The sequence below is a fragment of the Mobula birostris genome, chromosome 23, assembly GCF_030028105.1.
Source record: "Mobula birostris isolate sMobBir1 chromosome 23, sMobBir1.hap1, whole genome shotgun sequence".
Lineage (NCBI taxonomy): Eukaryota > Metazoa > Chordata > Chondrichthyes > Myliobatiformes > Myliobatidae > Mobula > Mobula birostris.
In genome coordinates this window covers 45,401,394-45,413,892 of record NC_092392.1, presented here as the reverse complement: position 1 = coordinate 45,413,892, position 12,499 = coordinate 45,401,394, and the positions used below count along the sequence as shown (strand labels likewise).

The following is a 12,499-nucleotide window of genomic DNA, read 5'->3' as shown; positions in this document are numbered from 1 at the left end:
GGCAAAAGCTCTCCATGATTAATGTATTTTCCTCATTAGGTGCACCTATAACTTACAGATTTATACTCTGCTGAATGCTCCAGTTGCTTAGTGGGTCTATGAATTATTTCCAACTGTCTCCTTTGTTCTTTGTTATCTCTTATTTTCAGCTCTGAAGAACTAGGAACTAGAATAAAGATTCAGTAACAAGGAAGACAAGAGACCAGTAGAATTCACAGGTTAGATGAGTAAATGGCAGAAGTGGAAATAAGAAGCCACAAAGATTTGCTCATGGGGTGAATAGCAATGAGCACTAAATTAGTTTAGATGTTTGAGGGCAGAAAAAAGGCAGATAAAAAGAAGAAAGGAAGCAGGATGGGACTAGGTTTGGACCTGAATATTTTGAGAAGATACAAAGACAGAAATGAGGAGTTATCTTACATTGTCAGGTTCTTCCGTTGGTTCCTTTATATTAAGTTCAACATACAGATGTTGAATGAGCAGATGGGGACGTCATCAGCAACCTTGAGAAGGCATGGTGTCTGGACTCAATGGTCAGGACTCTTTAGTATCATTTCAAGGTGTAATTTCACTCCGTACCCAGGTTTGTTCACCAGCACTCTGGAGATCCATGCCTCCTACCATCTGGAAACCAGGAACTTATGAATACTGCCATCTGCAGGATCCTCGGCATGTCACAGAACTTTCCTGACTTGTAATAACATTGCCATTCCTTTAGTGTTGCGAAGTATTAATTATCAGACTCTTTGAGAGCAGTGTTTAGGAGGAGATGGAGAAAGGTAATCTCACAAGGCATAGAAGGCTGTGGACCACAGGCAGGTAAATAGGATTAGTGTAGAATAAGTACAATGGCCTGTACGGACCTGCTTGGTCAAAAGGGCCTGATTCTGTTTGGTATGATTCTCTGTGTCTATGAGCCTATGAGAGTACTGAAACCAGACCCACCGAGTTCACCTCCCATTCTTTGGGGCAATTTTATTTGGATAATAAGTGCAGGTCTTGACCGAAACCAAATTCATGTGGCAATGCCAAATCTGCAGTCAAGTTTTAGCTAAGTTCAAGCTGTAGATCTAGAAGATCTCACTTGCTCACACTCCCAGATCCATTCTCACCTAGAGAGTCATCAGACTTACTCCCTTTCCTTTTCACACCGTTACCACACCGACGAATCTTTACCCTTATCCCCCTTCCAGCATTTTCTGTAGTGTCAGATTCCAATCTACATCCAACTAGATTCCAATTTGCCCAAACACTCAAACCAAATAAAAAATGAGATACTGGAAATCTGAAATAAAAACTGAAAGCAGCATCTGTGTAGTAAGAAGCAGAATTAACATTTCAGGTTGATGACCTTTGGTAAGAACCAGTGAAAGATCATCGGCCTTAAATCTTAATAATCAGAATCAGGTTTATTATCACCGGCATGTGAAGTGAAATTTGTTAGCTTAGTTAGCAGCAGTTCAATGTAATACATAATATAGAAGAGAAGAAAAATAATAAGTAAAATAAAAATTATAATAATAAATAATTAAGTTAATCAATTACAGTATACGTATATTGAATAGATTTTTTAAAATGTGCAAAAATCACTTGTTACATACCCCTGTCAGGGTGCATTCTCCAGTTACCTTATAAGGTAACAGTAGCCTTCAGCCAGGAGCAGATGTCATCAGGTAGTTCCCAACCTTCACACAGTGTTTCGACCCTTCACCACGACACTCTCCAGTTGGTGGGTTGGCAGTGGTGACCAAATCACTGCCCATCTGCTCCTGACTTCCAGCTTCCCTCCTCTTGCCTACTCCAAATCCAACAAGAGGCTCGTTCTGTCTCTTCCTCCATCCTACGAACTGCTTGTTTTTTGCTCCTTTCGTCCAGGCCCAGATCTGACAATAACCACCATGCTGATTTGGCTGGGAAACCTCTGCAGCCGATCTCCACAGTGAACAACCATGCCTGCTATCCCTTGTCTTTACACTCCTGCACTAAGGGCTGGTACTTCAAGGCCTTTCTCTCGTGGGCCTCTTCCCATCCTTCCTCCCACGGCACAGTCAGCTCAGCCAGAATTTTTTCTTGTCTTCGGTTGACCACAGTACAATGTCCGGGTGTAGGGTTGTGTGCACCACTTCCGGGAACTGCAACCTCCGTCCCACATCGACCCTTATCTCCCAGGACCTGGCCATTAGCAACAGATTGGGCTTTGGTTGTTTGGTTACGAAAGGCCTGGCTTCCTCTTTGATGAAGGTGATGACCTTCCTCAAATCTGTGCCAGCCGTTTCCTTTTCTTGCATCTCTCCCGCTCTAGTGTGTCAGCAAAAGCCAGAAGCACCTTATCATGGCGCCACCTATACCGTCCTTGAGTTAGAGCTGTCTTACACCCAGACAGTATCTGAGCCAGTGTCCCCTTTTGACCACAGAGCTTACAGTTTGGGTCCTCTCTCATCAGAAGTACTGCATATTAAAAAAGTGAGGTAGTGTCCAAGGGTTCAATGTCCATTTAGGAATCCAATGGCAGAGGGGAAGAAGCTGTTCCTGAATCGCTGAGTGTGTGCCTTCAGGCTTCTGTACCTCCTACCTGATGGTAACAGTGAGAAAAGGGCATGCCCTGGGTGCTGGAGGTCCTTAATAATGGACTCTGCCTTTCTGGGTCATCGCTCCCTGAAAATGTCCTGGGTACTTTGTAGGCTAGCACCCAAGATGGAGCTGACTAGATTTACAACCCTCTGCAGCTTCTTTCAGTCCTGTGCAGCAGCCACCCCCACCCCCCCCACCATACCAGACAGTGATGCAGCCTGTCAGAATGTTCTCCATGGTACAACTATAGAAGTTTTTGAGTGTTCTCTCTCTGTTTTTCTCTCTCCACAGATGCTGCTTGAACTGCTGAATACTTATAGCATATCTGGCAGGCCAAGTGATCTCCATCAAGTTACCAAGAGCGGTAGTTCTTTGCTTAGAAGTCATGCAAGTACTGAACACACAAAGCTCACCACCATTGCTCTTCACACTCTCCACTGCCTTGAACTTGCCAGATTTTTCTCCATGACCAGGCAGGTGCACATGAGGAGGAAGGGCCAAGTAGACCGGTTCTGTGAGATGTGTGCTGACACATTTTGCAGTAGGAGGAGTAGTCAGTAAGCACAGGAAAGAAGCGACACGAGGGTATCAGGAGGTGCAATGGATTCATGAACCTAGAACATACAACAGTACAACACAGGAAAAACCCTTCGCTCACCACCACAATGCTGACTGTAGAGCTACTGGGACTTGATGTTTCAATCCCTATGGTAAGTCGGCACTCTCGATGTTGGCAGTGGGCTTGGAGTGGTGACAAGGAGGGAGGGTAGGTACGTCATCGGGGTCATCAGCTGGGCACCCTCCTTCTTTGACATTTCGTTGATAAGCCCACGACATCTCCAGATGGCTCAACGGTGCTACCTGGCGTCCCAGATACACCCCCCTCTTCAGTTCCATACCCTCCTGTCTTCATCTTGCAGCCCAGTTGTTGTCTTTCCTTTTAATCCAAATCCAGTTGCTGCTTTCTTCTGCATTTGAAAAGGACTTGATTGCTTGTTGGAGGGAGTGATCCCTCACCCTCAGCTTCTTCAATAGACTGGTCGTAGATGTAGCAACAAATCCCCTGCATCCCACTTCTACAGGGAAAATCTTGGTCTTCCAGCCATTCTGGGCAGCTTCAATTGCCAGTTCAGAGTACTTGGTCTTTTTTCTCTCTTAAGCTTCTTCGACACAATCTTCCCACGGTTCTGTCAATTCCACAACATATGCCAGCTTGGCTGTTGTGGACCACAGGACCATGTCTGGCCGGAGTGTTGTAGCCGCAATGTCTGGGGGAAACACAAGCTTTTTTTCCAAGTCCACGTCCATTTTCCAATCCAGAGCAACCTGCAGAATGCTTACACCTTTTGATGTTATATGGTGCTCTGGAGGTTGGCCTGCTGGTACAAATCATGTGATGTCGATACTTCCGGCCGATGTTTGTGGGAGAGCATTTGTGGTGATTCGCCTCTGTTCCAAGACTGATGCCAGCTGTCTGAGAACTTGGTTATGCCAAGTGTACCGCCCCTGGGTGAGGCTCATGGTGCATCCTGTTAAAAAGTGCCTTAGTGATCCAGGTGCTTGACAAACAGAGCAAGCGGGGTCTTCTCTCCACCACTGGTTCAGGTTCTGGGGTGTGGGTAGGTGGTCATAAGTGGCGCTGATGACAAAACTTAACCAAGATCCCTCCATCTCCCAGATGTCACGCCAGCTAAGTTTCCTCTTTTCCAGGCTCTCCCAATTAGTCCATTGGCACTGCTTGGCCACTGAGACGACCCTGGTGTGTCGCTTTGCCTCCTCCTGTCTTCTTAACTCCTCCATCATGAGCCATCTCTTCTGCACTGATGTTGCCTTGTGCCATTGAGGAGGCTTTGGGACGGGCCCGAGCCTGGCTTTCCCATGTTTGACTTGGCCAACCACATCCCTGAAGCGAAGACAGACTTAGCACTCTGAACAGCTTCAGATGGGGCCCACTTCCTCCCCATTGCCACACGGGGGGCCACTGTTCGAATAACAGTATCTTCGTATTCAGTGAGGGTCATGACCAACCTTGCTTTGGTGCATTTGAATTCTTCCACAAGACTTGCAATTGGTAATTCCAATTTGCCGTTCCTGTGCAGTCCAATAGAACTTGAGCATCGTGGAATTCCAAGCCACTGTTTTACATGTGTGCTGATCACTCTTTCGAGCTTTTCAACCTTGTTGATGGGGATTTCATAGACTGTTAAAGGCCACATGAGTCTTGGGAGTATGCCGAACTGGAAGCACCACAGCTTGAGTTTTCCTGGCAGCAAGGTCTTGTTAATTTGAGCTACGTACATGATGGTATCCTTTTTGAGTTGTTTAAACTGCTCAGTGTCCTTGAGCTTAGCATCATACCATTGGCCCAAGCTCTTCACTGGCATTTCTGAAACAGTTGGGACAGGTGTTCCATCAATATGAAATCTTTGATCCGTGACTTGACCTTTGACAATGGAAATGCTTCTGCACTTGCTGGGCTTGATCTTCATCCTCTCCCATGTGATGTTTTGATGAAGCTTTTCCAGAAGTCTCTTGGTGCAGGGGACAGTTGTCGTCAGTATCATTATATTGTCCATATAGGCTCGCATCAGAGGTAACCGTTGACCAAACTGTAGCCCTTTTCCTCCTGCAACCCATTTTGACGCTCTGATAATGAGCTCCATTGCCATAGTAAAGGCCAATGGCGGGATGGTGCACCCCGCCATGATGCCTACTTCCAGTGGTTGCCACGCTGTGGTGAAGTCTGATGTTGTGAGACAAACTTGCAGAGTCTGGAAGTCGTGTTTTACCAGATTTGTTATTGTTGCAGGCACCTGAAAGAATTCAAGAGCAGTCCACAGTAGGGAATGAGGAACTGATCCATAGGTGCTGGCCAGGTCGAGGAACAAGACATGCAGATCCTTTCTTGGCCATCTGGGGTTGATGCCATATGATGCTGGTATGTTCAAAGCATCCTGAGAAGCCTGCTATGCCAGCCTTTTGGATTGACGTATCAATAAAATGGTTGTGAATCTAATTTAAGTAAAACCCTTCTGCCTAATCCCTCCATCCCCTGCCTGTACATGTATTTGCCTAAATGTCTCTTAAACATTGTTATCAAACCAGTTTCCACCACCTACCCTTGCAATGCATTCCAAGCACCTACTGCTCTGTGGAAAAAAACGTGCCTCACAAATCTCTTAAACTTGCCTCCTCTCAGCTTAAAACTCTGCCCTCTAGTACTTAATGCTTCCATTCTGGGATTAAAAACTCTATCTACCCCACCTATGTCTCTCTAATCGATCTGGGTATTCCCTAACCGGAAACCTTGGATGAATTATGAGATCAAGCCCCTTTTGAAAGCTAGAGCTGTGGGTTTTAGGTCCGGGGATACCAGTCGCTACACGGAATCCAGGTGTGAACTCCGGAAAGCCATTAAGGGCACCAAGAGGCAATATCGAGCCAAGTTGGAAGCCCAGGCTAACTAGAGGGATGCTGGTAGACTATGGCAGGGACTAAATGAGATCATTGGGCGCAAAGAAAAGGCTGGGAATATCAATAACTGTGGCACTTCTCTTCCTGGCGAACTTAACATATTCTATGCAAGATTCGAAAAGGAGAGGAGCATTCGGCTCCCTCTGGATGAACCGGACCTGGTGGCATCGAGATTCATTGTCACCGAGGAGGACGTTAGAAGGGCCTTCCTGAAGATAAATCCAAGGAAGACGACGGGCCTAGATGGCGTCCCAGGAAGGGTTCTCCGGGCCTGCGGAAGCGAGCTAGCTGGAGTGTTTGCTGACATCTTCAACTGCTCCTTGCTTCAGTCTAAGATCCCCTTGTATTTTAAGAAGGCAACTATAATCCCGGTGCCGAAGAAGAGCAAGGTGGCATGCCTGAATGACTATTGACCTGTGGCTCTGACATCAATTGCTATGAAGTGCTTCGAGAGATTGGTTATGGCACACATCAACCACAGCCTACCGGTCAACCTCGATGCTTTGCAATTCACCTACCGGAGCAACAGGTCAACGGCAGATGCCATCTTTCTGGCCCTACATTCCTCCTTAGTACACCTGGAGAATAAAGACACATACGTAAGGCTCCTTTTCATTGACTACAGCTCTGCCTTTAATACCATCATGCCACATAAACTGATTCCTAAGCTCCAGAACCTGGGCCTTAACACTCAGATCTGCAGCTGGATCTTCAACTTCCTCACAGACAGGACCCAGGCTGTTAAAAATAAGGGACAAGCTCTCTTCTACAATCACTTTGAGCACCGGTGCACCACAAGGCTGAGTACTCAGCCCCCTGCTGTACTCACTGTGCACCCATGATTGTGTAGCCAAGTTTCCATCAAACTCAATATATAAGTTTGCTGATGACACAACAATTGTAGGCCGTATCTCGGGTAATGGTGAGTTTGAGTACAGAGAGGAAATTAAGAACCTGGTGGCATGGTGCGAAGACAATAACCTATCCCTCAACGTCAGCAAGACGAAGGAATGGTTGTTGACTTCAGAAGGAGTAGCAGACCACACGACCCAATTAACATTGCTGGTGCGCAAGTGGAACAGGTCAAAAGCTTTAAGTTCCTCGGGGTCAATATCACGAATGACCTGACTTGGACCAACCAAGCAAAGTCCACTGCAAGGAAGGCCCACCAGCGCCTTTACTTCCTGAGAAAACTAAGTTGTCCTGTCCAAGACCGGAAGAAGCTGCAGAAGATCGTGAACACGGTGCAGCACATCACACAAACCAATCTTCCGTCCATGGACTCACTTTACACCACACACTGTCGGAGCAGTGCTGCCTGGATAATCAAGGGCACGACCTACCCAGCCAACACACTTTTCATCCCCCTCGCCTCCAGGAGAAGGCTCAGGAGCTCAAAGACTCGTACGGCCAGATTTGGGAACAGCTTCTTTCCAACTGTGATAAGACTGCTGAACAGATCCTGACCCGGATCTGGGCCGTACCCTCCAAATATCCGGACCTGCCTCTTGGTTTTTTTTTGCACTACCTTACTTTCCATTTTCTCCAGTAAGTGGTCCACAGCAGGGGTAATTGACAAGTTTGTGGCCTAAGGTAGAAGGAGATGAGTTACTGTATTAACTTCAAACTTTCTGCATAATCACTCAAAGAGTTGAACTGCACGTGCATGTAACGAGAGCAGTATAACTCATCTCCTTGTACCTTGGACCACGAACTTATCAATCACCCCTCGTATGCTCACCATTTCCCAAAAAGCTCCCCCACTGAAATTTCAGTCAGCTAGCCAGGATCATTCTCAAATATAAGGTCTTATAATGAAGCCTTCTATGTTTGTTCCTTCCAGGCACAGGGAATTAAAGAATAATGAAAATCTTGCCTAAATTAAAAGAAGACCACAGTCCAATTAGGTCCAGATTCCCATACCCAGCACACATAATACTCATCTTGACTAATGTAATAATAGGGATAGTGAGCACTGGTTCCTGCCCAACCCCCTCTCCCCCCCATCCTTTCCCCATTGTCGCATTCCTCAAGTTCCTGTTGCCACCCAAGGCTTGGCCACAGTGGATCAATCCTGCTATGAAATGCAGCTTTCCATTGGGCTAGAAACACTGGGCAAGGCCAAACTTTGTTTTTGATGAGCTTCGTCAGCTTGTGGTTGACAACACATCCAAGTTTATTGTCTGCAGCTCGTTACTAAATCCTAAACGTGTTAATCAAATTCATTTCAAAATATAAATAAAACAGGCCTCTGGTGTGTAAAAATTGTTTTGCCCCATTGTAGCACTACCTAGACTAAAGATACAGATGTAAAGGCTCTGTATTTGATAAATATGCAATAGTGATATCTGCCACAAAAACAAAACTTGGAAGATCCAGTCAGAGAGAGTCAAGGAAATGTATTTGCATATCAAACAAATCTACTTGGAAAACTTAAAACTTCCATAAAGCAACCATTCTGGAATGGAATGAATTATCTTACTTATGCATAGAGAAAAGCTACACCAGTAGAAAAGGTAGGACTCGGGCCATTCTCTGAAGTACAATAAGATGAGCTGTAAGCAGTTTAAACCAATTCTGTTTTTGCAGAATTCTCCTTAAAGTTTACTCTACTGAATGTACTAAGCATGAATGTAAATGTTTTTTACACTGTTTCTTCCTTTGTATATATATTTTTTCAAATTTAAATAACAATTTTGCACAAATGGGCTGTTCTGGATGCTGCTGGATGGACGTGTTCATAAAAATGTAAGCAGCCCTCCCCAGCCCCATGCAGTTGGCTAAACCATTACTAATCCTCACCACTGAAACCCTCTTCAATTTTTCTACTGATCTTTGGCTTCATGTAAATAATACCTAAGTCCTAATATTAGGTGTTCTTTGGGGTTTGTGTATCCTAGTGCAAAGATGCTTCACTCACCTTATCCTAGCATATCTTATGAGCCTAGCACTAGGCTTATATAATTTTTAAGATGTCATTGTTGGGGAGCAGTCATCACTGCCATGATTGGCATCCGTTGTCCATCACCAGGTGTCCTTGAGCTGGTGATGATAAGCTCTGGTTCTTTTAGCAAATCTTGGTGGTCAGTGTCATGAGTTTGAGCGATGCAGGCAATAAAGATTTGTCCTTTAGTATGCTGTCAACATCAGCCCTGGGGCACCAGTAATGAAAAGTGGATGATTGAACTAGCTATGTGGATTGCTGTGAACTTTGATGGTGCCAATTTCAACACATCAAAACCAATGGAGGGTCACATCATTGACTTCTTACAACTACAAGAACAAAAATTTGTACTGAAAATAACATGTCCATATGTGTAATATTTCTTATTACACTGTTTGTCCTGGAGCTCTCTATTGCTTCTTCCAGTAAAACTTGGTTGATCTCCAGCAACTTGTGTTCGTAATGTAATTACTTGGAACTCTAAGTGAAAGCAATGATATAATATGAACAGTGACTAAGCCTGCATTTCAACAGCTATTTTCACAGTCAATGCTTCTTCTGTCAGCTTCCATAATCTAGTATTTCATAACTTCGAAGAAAAATTGTGTGCTAATGGTTTGTAGTTAGATGATCCTTCTTACTATACATTATAATACTGTGTTGTGCTGACATCATCACACAGTTCCGAAGATAAATTTGACAGAAGCACCACCGAACATTCCCACACTGCCTTCTGGAATTTCTACAGGGAGCCAGGGAAACCTCTCGGATAAACTCATTCATGTTAGACATCTCTGTGGAATTTTTACACTGCTCAACAAGACCTACAAACCCCAAATCTCTGTAACTTGTTTTATTTCTTTTTTTTCCCAGTTCAGATGAAAGGTCATCAACTCGAGCTATTAACTGTTTCTCTGTCCGTAAATAGTTCCTGACTGGCTCAGTATTTTCAGCGTTCCTTGTTTTATTGCAGCTGGCAATGTGTATATCACAAAGTATCTATAATGAAGCTTTGGTGGGGTGGGGGGAGTGATAATTGTCATTGTTCAATCACAAGGAAAAGCAGGAGCATTTGGAAAACTCGTATGGGAATGCAATGTCAGCTGAAAGATGTGCACTATCATATTGACATAATGCACACTACAACTTCCAGCCTCACTTTACAATAGTTGGTGAAATGTTAGTCAATTCACTGGTGCTCCACTCACTAAATTACTGCCTTTTTAAACTGCCACCGAGGGAGTTCATTATGTTCCTTAAGTTTATATTGTTGGAGAACATCTGGAAAATTACAATTCCCAGGCCTTGATTTTCTCCCTCTTAAATTAAATGACAAAGCAAGGAAATCATCAGAACCTTTATCACAGTTTTGGTCACAGCGGGAGTACTGCATCCAGTTCAGGGCAGCAGATTTTGGGAAAGATATTTTGTCCTTGGAGAGATTGCGTAATATTTGTAATTACAGCCCAGCAATATGGCAGTGGGTCTAAAAAGCTGGTGCTAATGTTCCTCTGGGTACTCTTCCCACCTATTTCATCTCCCCCCCCCACTTCCTTTATACCCCCTCCTGATCCCTATCTAGCTTAATACATCCATTCCATTTGCCTCAACTATTAGGTGTTATAACAAGTTCAATATTCTAATTAAACACTGAGTAAAAATTGCAGAGACTTACCAGAACGGGCATGAGGGACAAAGGACTTAAATTGGGCAAAAGAATCAAAGAAGCTGGATTATTTCTGCCAATAACATTAGTTTGAAGAGAAGTCTGAAATTGTTATGGGGTTTAATAGAGTAAACTAAAACATTGTTTCCACCGACTGATAAATTAGTAATCAAATTCAATAACAAGATATTAAAAGGTTTTTAAGCTCTGAAACAACAGGTAATAATTTTCAATTTTACTTGAGAAAAGAAAACATTCTCAGTGCTACAGGAAAAAAGCAGAGAAGTAAGAATTAATCAACCCTTCAAGGAACTGAAAAAAGCACTATTTGCTTGCTGCCATTTAATATTGCTAGGAATTCCTGGAGCGGAGTTTGAACCTTCGTAATGTAGAAGAAGATATGTATCTGACTAAGCCAAGGAGAAAATATATCAGAACTCTGCCAAATCTAACAATCTGAAATTCTTTAGCTCACAGATGCCTTGCTGATCTGGGCACTGATTCCTACATTTCCTGGTGAAATGTTTCCAGTAACTCAGAACAATTCTTTATTGACCATGGATTAACATCTGCTAACCGTGACATAAGAGATCACCAACCCACCTCTTGCCTCCCTCAAGTTAATTCCACAGTAAAATTGCTAAAGTGATAGCAGGAAGTCTGTATACTATTATACCTTCTGCCTGGAAAACTCACATTAGAACATTCATTTTCATCATATAACCAATAATCTCCAATTTTACAAGACTTCAGTGAAGTGGGTGTGTTGCTGATTGAATAGAGCAGGCTGTTTAATATTTCATGTCTTGTCTGTATAAAGCAGGATGAATAAGGTGCCCAATTCCATCTCAGTGCCTAATTCCAGTCAACACTCCACCTTCACATCCTGGATCATCCCTCATCACTGCCTAACGATTCTATCCCTTGCCTGAACAGTCAAGTGCAAAAACAGGAGAACTGTGGGAGTTTACAAAAGCAGTACTCTTTTGGGTGAAAATCCTGTAATTCTAGTGGTAGGGAATGTGGGGATTGATTTAGTCCCGAGGTAGCAAGGATTGTAGGTAGTTAGAAATAGGCAGAGAGCAGTTGATAAGAAAGATGTAAAGTTTTGATAATAGAGTTTCCTAGCATTTTGTAAAGGTTTTTGATCTTGTTGAGCCTATGGTTGGTTACAACCAGATCAGCAGGACTGGATGCAGATGAGGCTATTCTGAAATGTGGATTGTAGCACCACCTACTGCAGAAACAAGTAATGCCATATTGACACACACAAAATGCTGGAGGAACTCAGCAGGCCAGCAGCATTTATGGAAAAGAGTAAACAGTCGACATTCATCAGAACATCTCAGCCTGAAATGTCAGCTGTTTACTCTTTTCCATAGCTGCTGCCTGGCCTGTAGAGTTCCTCCAGCATTTAACTTTGATTTCCAGCATCTGCAGATTTTCTCTTGTTTGTAATGCCATATTGAACAATGTCAGACTAAATGAGAGAAAAAAGATCACTGGCCTTTTATCCAGCCTACCCATCAGCATTTACAAGAGTGCCTCACAATTTCTAATTGGAAACAATTGACAGAATGACTTACAAGTTTTTGAGTTAACCACTTTCCAACCACCCATTTGCTAGAGTGCTGCTCTCTTGCCACATAAGGTGGCATCATATGGAAGGCAGCCCCCATCATTCAACTCAGCCATGATTTTCCAACACTACTGGCAAATGGATTGGTGGTATGTATCTAGCTGAGACTCTGTCATTTCCCCAGAGTCTCTGGCTCCTGGGCTGGGGACAGTGAGGTGCTGAATAGCAAATTTGGTTAAAATTGTCCATATTTGCACAAAGTATC

General features: G+C 43.8%; 1 long non-coding RNA gene across 1 annotated transcript in view; it reads left to right on the top strand.

Moving 5' to 3' along the window:
* Nucleotides 1–2,881, top strand: part of LOC140186768 (uncharacterized) — a 94,268-nt gene extending 91,387 nt beyond the window's left edge. The window contains exon 3 of the long non-coding RNA XR_011882938.1: nt 2,863–2,881. This is a non-coding gene — a long non-coding RNA (uncharacterized lncRNA). The remainder of the gene's footprint in view (nt 1–2,862) is intronic.
* Nucleotides 2,882–12,499: the final 9,618 nt, after the last annotated feature.